Raw genomic sequence first — 11556 nt, forward strand, 5'->3', positions numbered from 1 at the left:
AGATAGTAATGATGACTAAAAGATGAAATAATAAAATAAGAATAATGTACTGAAAATGAATGGAGATGAATAATGACTAAAAACGAACAAAATAAATAAAACTAACTAATCATGGGCGCCATGAAAATGATCTTCGATCATTTTCCCAGGTATCTTATACTGCTGTCAAATATTAAATATATCAAACCTGTAATAATGAACATAAAGGAATAATAAAATTCATGATATACAAAATAAATAAATATTTATTAAAATAACTACTAGATTTTTAACAATCTCTGAGTTAGACAAGCATATATCATGTAACTCTAAAATGACATAAGTTATACAAGAAGCTATATATATATTTTAAAGATAACAACAATAATGTTATCTGTTACAAACTTAAATACCTCTTACATATATATAGGGTACAAAATTACATAAGTCTTCTACCAAATGGTTATAGTACGCCTGCTACGTACAACTAAAGGAAACTGACAAAGATGAAAATACTACAAATAAATAGGCCCAAGCCTCACTAAGGGAAAATACAATAATGAATATATAAAGTTAAATATACAATTGACTAAAGTAGAAATGAAGTTGAGATAAATACCGACGATGACCTAAATTAACCGAACAAATGGAATAAAGCGAATAACAGTAAAATATTTGGGAAACAAGCTAGTAATATTAAAAAATAAATTTACCCGAATTACATAAACCAATATCAAAGCAATAATAAAGTATTAAAAACCTAATTTTCTCTAGGCTTATTCCTGTGCACAAGAAGTTACCGTAGATACAAAGTTTGGGAACCAAATAATCTAATATACAAATATGTCAAAAAAAAAACCAGAGGTAACCTAAATCTGGAAAAAAACATAGTGTATTTAACAGATAGTCTGTAATATAAAAAAACCAATAGTTACTAAAACACCTCACTAAATGTTCCCAAACGAGGTTGCGGTTGCATCCTAGAAAATGATGCACCAGGATGGAGCGACCCCATGACTCCTGTAGGCCCAGGTGCCAAGACGAAAATTGAGCTGGAACGCTCCCATAGCTTGTTCCAAAAAAGACGTATTCCCATGATGACTTGACTGTGGCTGTAGTGGTTTCCCTAGGTGGTCAAATAAGGTCTACGACTTCATGGTAGGGTTTCTCCTAAATGGCTAAAAAACATTCCCAGTTTTATTTCTCATTTTAAACATGAGCAAAAAGTAAAGGGAAGAAGAAATAATTGAGGAACTTTTTAGAAGCAATAGTATAGAAAAACCGACCATTAAAACTGGAACAAAAACCAATCTCAGGTAACCTTGAACTGTTTTGAGTGTGAATAGATGGACAAATGACATTGAAATGATTTATTTGAGGAAATATCTGTAAAAATATATTGAATTTATAAAATATTGGATGTTGAATAATTTAAAACCTACAGAGAAATGGTAATTATTTTCAATATTAATTTGAGGACTTCAAAAATGTTTGGTTATGTAAAACCAAAAACCACATTAATATAAAAGATCGATATAAAGATAATATAAAGATCGAAATAATCTACATCCTTCCCTTAACAGATTGACTAAGAAAGTTTAAAAATGAACCAAGTATATCTAATGTTCCATAACAAAAAACACATGACAATGGCTAATTAAAAATTATTACAAAAAAAAAATAAATCTCACCGAATGATTCCTATTAGGCTCCAACAGGAGTTGTCACACACATGTCTCCCTAACTCGACAACCCTTGCTGGTAACTTTTTACTTTACCTTAAATTGCTTGATGTTATAAAATAAGTTGGATGAAATCATCCGCCATTCTATATGGTACCTCTATTCGACACAACAGCCAACAGTCAAGTAAAGAACGAGAGGCGCTTCTCCGCCAAGGTAAACGTCAAACTCTCTCAGAAAACGAAATCATTCTCGATAGGTGGAGTACGTTCCATCACCGAGGTATGACGTCACCCCAGTAGTCCTATACGAGAAATTAGAGAATTTAAATGGAGACCGAGGAAAAATAATTATAATAATAATTAAAGAGCTAATTTTGTAACGTGACCGTTACAATCCCCTTCTACTCGGGAAAAAAAATTTTATCCATAAAATTTTTTTTTTCTAAACTTCAAAATATTAACAACTAAATTTACAATAGTCTAACAATCCACGTTGATTCGCAAGATTACTTCTAAATATAAACTAATGATCAAGGAAAAATAAATATATGACTCAAATTCATACTAAAATGTTACTGTTACTCTCTGCTACCAAATATTGACATAATATTGCTTAAAAGTCAAAACAGAACTAAATATTGCACTAAAGTTCATAATAATGCTAAGTGTCGAACTGGGCACTAAAACCAAAATTGAACTATCCATGGACATCAGATTTATAAAGGATATATCCAAGGACGGAACAACCAGGAAAAGGTGTGAGCAAATTCGAACCATATCAAAAGTAAATGTACCAAAGTGAATAAAAAAAAATCAGTAACTAAAATAAGTAAAGAATTGAACACTTAATCCAAAATTGAACTAACAATGGACACCAGATTCATAATAGTATATCCAGAGAAGAACAATCAGGAAGATTTATGGAACAACTCTCACTAATGTCAAATAATACCAATAATAAACATACCAAAGGAATCCAAAACTCAATAACCAAAGTAGATGTGGAATCGGACACTTAATCCAAAGTCGAACTATCAGTGGACACCAGATTCATAAAAGGCATATCCAAAGAAGAACGACCAGGCAAATTTATGGACCAATTCACACCAATACTAAACCACATAAACAGATCAGGTCTACGTACACCCACATCCGGTAATACGAACCTATCCAACCAAATACACAAAATAAATGAAGAATCGGACACTTATCCAGAATCGGACTATCAATGGACACCAGATTTATATAGGAGTATATCCAAAGAAGAACGATCAGGCAAATTTATGGACCAATTCTTACTAATACTAAATAAACTAAATTATTGGATCCAATGGTAACTAATACTGAACAAAATAAATAAATTAGGTCTACATACACCCTCATCCGGTAATATGAACCTATCTAAACTAAGTAATCCAAAATAAGTCAGAAAAAAAGTTACTAACAGACTAAGTAACAGAGAGGTAACCAAACTAAATCAAGGGTAAGATAAATACCTAAAGTGTATTGACTAAAGTATTCTAGAAAATACATAACTTAATTCATGCTGGTATTCGCGAACTATAGCATGTTGCTACAACAGATGTATGAGAATAACCAGACACAGATAAAGTACTAATAACGTAAGAATAAGTAAGAAAGAAAAAGAATACATGATGAACTCGTAAGTTCTATGACACTATGATAAGTGATAGGCAAAAAAAATTGACGAGAACGAGCACAATTTTAAATAAAACTGCAAATTCATGCGTTCTCACATACGTGGAATTATTCAGGAAATATTCCAGAATCTGAATAGCAACTAATGCCTAAGGAAAGAAGTGGGAATATACTCTGATGAACAACTCATTTGTCTAAACACTCCAAATACTGACTTAACAAACCTACTGCGTATAGGGATATTCAACAACAAACATACTATGAAGTACGAGATAAAATATAAACTAAATACTTCCCTATCAAATTGTAAATATGTAACTGGAATAATTGGACTAATTAGACAAGAATAGTTAGGACATGCTGCAGGCATTTCCTGACCAGAAATATTATGATAGATAAACATCTGTCTACTCTGCAATGAAAGACATAGATTGCGAAATCGGATAGCAATGGCGCCTTGCTGAACTTCGAACCCACGTATTCACCTACTTTGAGCATCAACAGACTAGTGTCTAAGAAGAAATATGAAAGACTCAAGAATTCATACATACTTACATCAAAATTCCAAACTAATTCCGGAATCATACTGTGTAGGATAGAAGGATATAAATTATTATAAAGTGTTTAAGATATTGGAGACAAATAATGTTAATAGAGTAACCCAATAACAAATTAAAAACCACATCTTTCCAATATGGCAAATTCAATAATAAGATATAAAAATAATAAAAAAATTAGTAAGTAATCAAATATTCAAAATAATATAACACATAACCTGAAATAAGTAGTGCATAACATACAGTTCCATAATAATATCCATATTAAACAAGAGTACTTGTATGAGCTTACCTATCCAAATATATAAATATATAATACTCAACAACCCTTCTAACTTAGGGGTTAGGTGTGCAAAAACTAGACAAAAATACAAGTGAAGTTCTTATTAATTGTATAATCCTGACAGGATTAGCAATTAATAATATTGACTCATAATAATAATTAAAATGCACCATACCTAATACCAAAAAAAAATAAACTCATACATAAAGTACTACATAATACTTAAACCAATAAGTAATAAATTAAAAGTCATCAACAACAAAGCCAAAGATGAAATCAAGCAATGTATGTAGGTACCTGCATTATCAGATGGTAAAAAAAAATCAGACTAAAATTTCTAACCATACTAACGATTGAGCTAAGCTAAAGACAAACAGAAGAAGAGATTAGCTTGAACAACACTGTTAAGGTAATCTTCTTCTGAAGATTGTTCTATAACTTAATAGAAAAATAGTATCAATGTTTCTAACTAATAAAGAATTTATATTAAAATCTCAACCTAAAGTATCTGTCTGATTTATATAAGCGGTATATAGTACCCATGTTGATATATTATTCTCAAAATTAACAAAACTAGGAGCTGAGATGGATAATGGAACTACTTAACTATACAATTTATCATTGTAATGTTTAACACTACCAATTAAAGAAAATAAATTATGGATGAACATCTGTAATCATCCGAACCATGCGAATTCAACGTATCATGTATAGAAGCTAATGTTCTGGACTGATATTGCTTTGTGGTGTGTGCCTGTCTTACCAAACAACCCAAATATCAAAAATAACAAATATAAAATATAATCTAAAGTTTGTAAGACAAAGATACATATGGAGAAAATATTAGCGACACACCAACAAATCAAAATGCCAGCAAAATATATAAATAATCAAATCAATAAAGTAAATAAAATACCTAAATACTGAAAATAATTTCTAGTTAGGTGGAAAATATAACCACACTAGAAAAAAAATATATGCATATAGTCAATAATTAATTGTACGTGCAAACATACTACCATTGGTAGAAGGACTAAAAATCCATAATAATAGAACATAATGACAGTCATGTATACTCATTCTAAATACACAAATAAGTTTCCAATAAAAATACAAAATTCAAACCAAAATATGAGCTGTACCACTAAAACTAAAAATGAGGTATCGAAATCAACTAATCAAAACCAAAAGCAGCATAAGTCTACCTGTTTAGTATTCGTAAAGTTTTAAAGACCAAAAATAAATCAGAAGTAACATGTATACAAAGATATCAAAAAGTTAATAAAACAGAAAATTCCAATAAAAGAAAATTGAACTAAAAGAACTACTGTCTTAGAACCATAAAACGGTTGGCACCACGCATTGGGCAGCCAGTGTAACAAAAATGAAAAAATTAAATACTACTAGTGTAACAAAAATGAACTTCTGTTGGAGTGATATACTCCAACAGAAGTAATGAAAAAGAAAATGAAAAGACTAAGTAATGGGACATAGATGTAGAGAGAGACTTGACACTCAAGGATGGATACGGCTCGTTTGCATGCCTGTCGAAGAACAGTAGCTCTATATAGATAGTAATGATGACTAAAAGATGAAATAATAAAATAAGAATAATGTACTGAAAATGAATGGAGATGAATAATGACTAAAAACGAACAAAATAAATAAAACTAACTAATCATGGGCGCCATGAAAATGATCTTCGATCATTTTCCCAGGTATCTTATACTGCTGTCAAATATTAAATATATCAAACCTGTAATAATGAACATAAAGGAATAATAAAATTCATGATATACAAAATAAATAAATATTTATTAAAATAACTACTAGATTTTTAACAATCTCTAAGTTAGCCAAGCATATATCATGTAACTCTAAAATGACATAAGTTATACAAGAAGCTATATATATTTTAAAGATAACAACAATAATGTTATCTGTTACAAACTTAAATACCTCTTACATATATATATAGGGTACAAAATTACATAAGTCTTCTACCAAATGGTTATAGTACGCCTGCTACGTACAACTAAAGGAAACTGACAAAGATGAAAATACTACAAATAAATAGGCCCAAGCCTCACTAAGGGAAAATACAATAATGAATAAATAAAGTTAAATATACAATTGACTAAAGTAGAAATGAAGTTGAGATAAATACCGACGATGACCTAAATTAACCGAACAAATGGAATAAAGCGAATAACAGTAAAATATTTGGGAAACAAGCTAGTAATATTAAAAAATAAATTTACCCGAATTACATAAACCAATATCAAAGCAATAATAAAGTATTAAAAACCTAATTTTCTCTAGGCTTATTCCTGTGCACAAGAAGTTACCGTAGATACAAAGTTTGGGAACCAAATAATCTAATATACAAATATGTCAAAAAAAAAACCAGAGGTAACCTAAATCTGGAAAAAAACATAGTGTATTTAACAGATAGTCTGTAATATAAAAAAACCAATAGTTACTAAAACACCTCACTAAATGTTCCCAAACGAGGTTGCGGTTGCATCCTAGAAAATGATGCACCAGGATGGAGCGACCCCATGACTCCTGTAGGCCCAGGTGCCAAGACGAAAATTGAGCTGGAACGCTCCCATAGCTTGTTCCAAAAAAGACGTATTCCCATGATGACTTGACTGTGGCTGTAGTGGTTTCCCTAGGTGGTCAAATAAGGTCTACGACTTCATGGTAGGGTTTCTCCTAAATGGCTAAAAAACATTCCCAGTTTTATTTCTCATTTTAAACATGAGCAAAAAGTAAAGGGAAGAAGAAATAATTGAGGAACTTTTTAGAAGCAATAGTATAGAAAAACCGACCATTAAAACTGGAACAAAAACCAATCTCAGGTAACCTTGAACTGTTTTGAGTGTGAATAGATGGACAAATGACATTGAAATGATTTATTTGAGGAAATATCTGTAAAAATATATTGAATTTATAAAATATTGGATGTTGAATAATTTAAAACCTACAGAGAAATGGTAATTATTTTCAATATTAATTTGAGGACTTCAAAAATGTTTGGTTATGTAAAACCAAAAACCACATTAATATAAAAGATCGATATAAAGATAATATAAAGATCGAAATAATCTACATCCTTCCCTTAATAGATTGACTAAGAAAGTTTAAAAATGAACCAAGTATATCTAATGTTCCATAACAAAAAACACATGACAATGGCTAATTAAAAATTATTACAAAAAAAATAAATCTCACCGAATGATTCCTATTAGGCTCCAACAGGAGTTGTCACACACATGTCTCCCTAACTCGACAACCCTTGCTGGTAACTTTTTACTTTACCTTAAATTGCTTGATGTTATAAAATAAGTTGGATGAAATCATCCGCCATTCTATATGGTACCTCTATTCGACACAACAGCCAACAGTCAAGTAAAGAACGAGAGGCGCTTCTCCGCCAAGGTAAACGTCAAACTCTCTCAGAAAACGAAATCATTCTCGATAGGTGGAGTACGTTCCATCACCGAGGTATGACGTCACCCCAGTAGTCCTATACGAGAAATTAGAGAATTTAAATGGAGACCGAGGAAAAATAATTATAATAATAATTAAAGAGCTAATTTTGTAACGTGACCGTTACAGTAGCACCCCACGTGGCAGGTGCCGGGTTAAATAAGTTGATTACAAACGGCAAACTTAATATTTAAATGTAAAAGTGTAGTTACGTTTACAATATTCCTAGACGATTTATAAGTAGTTGAAAGTTTAGAGAAAAAAATTATAAAATTTATCAAAATCTATTCGAAGAAAGTTTTATATAATCAGTCGGTAATCTCTGTCCTAATCACTTGTAAACATCCATGTATCATTTTATTGACTGACTTATTACCTCGAAAATTGTTTTATCATAAAAATGTCATCTGTAATGTTTACCATAAATGGAGAGACTATTTAGAGTATCACAAAAACAGTTGTGTGTATGTGTTATCTATGAAAATTATTCGATCTGTAATACCTACATGTGTGGTTTTTCCCATAATTCTATGAACATATTAATGTGTATATGTACTACGTGTTTACCTAACGCCAATTACTCTATTTAACTTTATTTTATGTTGTTTCTTCGTGCAAATTATTTATAATTGGTAGAAATTATCTAGTTTTATGAATTAATACAAATTTTAAACGAAATATGATTTAAATACAGCTTTAAAACTAGTACGGCACGCCTGGCCACGCCTGCCCAATAAAACCACACATTGTATGTCAAAAGTTTTTAATAAACATTGAATATAAATCATCATATATCATAAAATGTATCATACAGTTTTTATAAAAACTCAAGCTAATTTATATGGGCCATTCCCCGAACATACGCCTGTTTTGGATTACTTCTACAACGAATATTTTACTGTGCAACATAAGAAGTACGAAAGTAAATGGCGCTAATAATTATTCCAATAAACAACAATGTAATTTGCAATTTACTTTCGTTTTTCTTATTTTGCACAGTAAAATATTCGTTGTCAAAATAATCCAAAACAGGCGTATGTTCGTGGAATGGCCCATAGTTCATTTTACTCACGGTTGTTGCTCCAAATTTTAAAGAACCGTTTGGATTGACATGAAATTTGGCATAAACATAGCTAACATCTACAGAAAATAGGTGATATTGTGCCGATGTGTGATTTTGTCCGGGGGGTGAGTTTCTTTCCTTCTCGGCGGTGAAAAAATACACGTTCAAGATAAGTCCGGAATTGGATAAACTAACTAATTCTAAGCAACTTTAGTTCCATAGATTGTTTTCACTAAGTCAATACTTTGAGTCATTTGTGAGTTATAATATGTTCCTTTTTCAACAAAAAATTTTTCGTTTTTCGGAAATAACTCAAAAAGTCCTCTGTAGACCCAGTAGGAGCAGAGTCGTAGGTAATGAAAAACAGGTTCTTATTCTTCAATTTCCAAATCGAATATTTTAACTCATGACACCTTTTTAAAGTGTTTAAAAAAGCTGAATTTCTGTTTTTCTTTAAAAGTTTCTACCACCAAAATAAACAAAGTACGCTCTAAAAAGTGTTTAAAAAAGCTGAATTTCTGTTTTTCTTTAAAAGTTTCTACCACCAAAATAAACAAAGTACGCTCTAAACAAAGTTGGTCATTTTTTGTTGGTAAAAAAAAAATCGTAAAAATCACCACCTAATTAGCATCTCAAATAAAACTAATCGTTAAAGATTAACAAGTTACTTGACTTACCTATGTATTGTTTATATGATCTGTAAGTTTTATCGGTTCAAAGTACTCATTTTTGAAAAAAAATGGTTGAGTAAAAATTGTTTTTAATTATGAATTTTTTTTAAGTAACTTACAGTATATTAAGTATGGAGAACGGTAAGGGTTTTATACCGATCGAAGACAATTGTTTGAGATCGGTTATTGTCTGAGATCGGTTACCCTTAACGTTCGACATGCTTATAACGTTTTTTGCACGATTGATACCATTATAAATTATTAAATTAAACATTTTCGTCATATTGACTAGTTTCATTCATTTTATCAAGATAGATACTTTGGTTGTTAGGTAGTAACTAGGGTGCATAACAACAATGGAGAATTGAGTTTTTATTTAGTTGTCAATAACTTTAAGTACAATTTTGATTATTATAAATTAAAATATGAGCGAAAGTGAATTTGAAGAAATTGAACGGGCTTGGGAAGAAGGGTGTTCCGCAATTATTCCCGAAAAATCCTAAATCCGTTATCAAAATACCTACCAAAGTTTTAAAAAATGGTGCGAAAGCAAGAATTAAAGAATCGAAGAAAAGACTCTATTGGCATATTTCGTTCAAAGACATATGCAGTTGAAAGCTCCTGGAAGCCTCTGGGCAGAATATTCAATGATTAAATCCACCGTTTTTCTTTATGATGGCATTGATATTTCCAAGTTTTCAACTTCGATCGCGTATTTGAAGAGAAAAAATGTTGGCTATAGGCCTAAGAAAGCGAGCATTTTTACACGGGAGCAATTTGAAAAATTTCTGATGGGATTTCATTAAATAATTTAACAAATTCTACCATAAGTTTCAATATTAATAAATAATTCGTTAGTTTTCTTTATTCTTTCAAAAAATAAATTAAAATTAAGAGATTTTTTAACTCGACGGTAAGTGAATTACTTACCGTCGAGTTGGAGTACTTACCGGCGAGTTGGATTACTTACCGTCAAGTTGCTAGTATATGTCACCTACTGACGTAAAATCTGTCACGGTAAACAGTCAAAAATGATCAATCGTGCAAAAAAAAAAATTATTGGTGATACCAAAATTCTCAAGTAGTAAAAAAATATGCTATTGTAAATATTTTGGACTTTTTGTTTTCCTGAACACAAAAATTGGTTAAGGGATGGCTATTCAAAATTTGTATACACTCGTGATGAGTGACTCGTTTAGCCCATTTAACTACAGCCTTTTCAAAAATAAGCACTTGAACCAATGAATCTTACAGATGTTATAAAAAATACATAAGTAGGTAAAGTAATTTGTGAAGCGGTAACGATTAATTTCATTTTGCATTTTTCAATTTTTCGACCAACATTATTTTCATGTTCGAAACTTTTTTAAAAGAGAAAAGCAAAGTTTTTTAAATTATTTAAAAAAGTTGAAATCAGTCTTCCCGCGAAAATTGCTTGATTTTTTGGTTATTTGATATAACTTACTTTCTATTAGCTATAACTCTGCTGCTATGTACGGGTCTACAGACTTTATATACTCCACTTTTTTCACTGTTTTATCGGCTATATTTTTGCTAATAGTATTTTTTTATGCGTTAAAAGTTATTTGCGAAAAAGCACCTGAGAAAGTGTTTTTTTTTTTGTAGAAAAATAAACATTTGCACTCGCAATTAAGTCGAAAAGTATGTATTGACTTTTCGAGTGAAAAAACAAATTAGAAAAAAGTTTGTTTTTCTATACTTCCACAAAATTTATTACAACTATATTATTACTACAGCTGTTTCGGCAAAGTGCCTTTCTCAAGTGATATATTTTACAATGTGTTTGCCTTTTTAAGTCTTTAACTGAAGAGGTTGAGGAGTGGGGAGCTGTTTGTCTCGAGTTGGTCATTCAGAATTATATCTGTATTTTTCAATTTATTAATTTCCATTGATTCTAAAAGTGATAGCTTAAGGCCTTTATTTTGAATATGTAGAATTTTAAACTCTTCATTGAAAGAATGATTATGATCTAGAAGGTGAAGTGCGTATGTAGAAGTGTCTGTTTTTCTATTGTTGAATGCCCTTTTGTGTTCTGCTATCCGTTTGTCAAAAGGGCATTCAACAATAGAAAAACAGACACTTCTACATACGCACTTCACCTTCTAGATCATAATCATTCTTTCAATGAAGAGTTTCAAACTCTA

At 30.6% G+C, this 11556-nt stretch overlaps 1 long non-coding RNA gene across 1 annotated transcript; it reads right to left on the reverse strand.

The window, feature by feature from the left end:
• Positions 1-227: 227 nt before the first annotated feature.
• On the reverse strand, positions 228-6018 carry LOC126884011 (uncharacterized). Its single transcript, XR_007697803.1, has 2 exons — positions 1671-6018; positions 228-1157 (listed from the first exon to the last, which is right to left on the reverse strand). It is a non-coding gene; the product is annotated as an uncharacterized LOC126884011 (long non-coding RNA).
• Between the last annotated feature and the right edge of the window lie 5538 nt (positions 6019-11556).

Source organism: Diabrotica virgifera, chromosome 4 (assembly GCF_917563875.1).
Source record: "Diabrotica virgifera virgifera chromosome 4, PGI_DIABVI_V3a".
Lineage (NCBI taxonomy): Eukaryota > Metazoa > Arthropoda > Insecta > Coleoptera > Chrysomelidae > Diabrotica > Diabrotica virgifera.